Here is a 982-nt window from a genome sequence, read left to right on the forward strand (position 1 = left end):
TCCATGTCAATCTAATTTCTTAAATATTCATTATTGTAATTGTGGATATTGATTTTAAAGGAAGTAGAGAACTATACAAAACTAAGATTTTCAATTCATAAACTTAATTTTTACTACAGGACTTCTTTTCTTTAGGGTTGCTGGATAGATTTGTTATTCTCTTTGATTCTACTTTTCTCATTTGGACATTAGCCCAACACTGTGTTGTTTCTAACATTGGGCACTCTGGGGTCCTTAAAGGTGAGACCATGTTCTTTCCATCTTCGTGTTCCAGCTGAGCACCTTGCCTGAGAGACGTATTTACAGAATTAATGAATGCCATTTTCAAACAGGTTTTTAAAATTCCCTATACATTTAAAAGTAAAAAAGTAAGGACAGACAGTTCCCATCCAAAGACTTGTTTGGCTTTTTAAAAGCCACCACTTATTCATTTTCAAAAAGCTGCCAGTCATTCTGCAATGTGCTTTCATACATTCTCAACCTGCACAGTAATCTGAGGGGTATTATTAATTTCCTGTTTTACAGACAGATGGTGAAAGTGAAGCTTAAAGAGATTTTTACTTGTTCAAAAATCATACAAATTTCACACAATTAGTACTGGTATTTCTACTGTGACCTGAGTTGCAATAAGGGATATGTCTCACCTCTGTCTTCCCCTTCCTGTCCCACAGACAACTCTAGAACGATTTGGTCCAAACTGATAACAACTGTGTATATGTGGCTCTACTGAGCACTTGAAATGTGGCTCTTGCAACTGAGAAACTGAATTTTAAATTTCTTTTAATTAAACTTAAGAAACTGAAGCAGTGTAGAATTTTTCTTCATTAAACGTAACTATTGTTTTGGTAAGGCTACATGTTTCCATTTTAGCTGTTGAAACTTTAGCATCTTAGTTGAGATATACTGTAAGTGTAAAATACACATCAGATTTTAATGTCTTAGTATGAAAAAAGAATGTAAAATATCTTAATAGGTATTATAC

The sequence above is a fragment of the Vicugna pacos genome, chromosome 6 (genome assembly GCF_048564905.1).
Source record: "Vicugna pacos chromosome 6, VicPac4, whole genome shotgun sequence".
NCBI lineage: Eukaryota > Metazoa > Chordata > Mammalia > Artiodactyla > Camelidae > Vicugna > Vicugna pacos.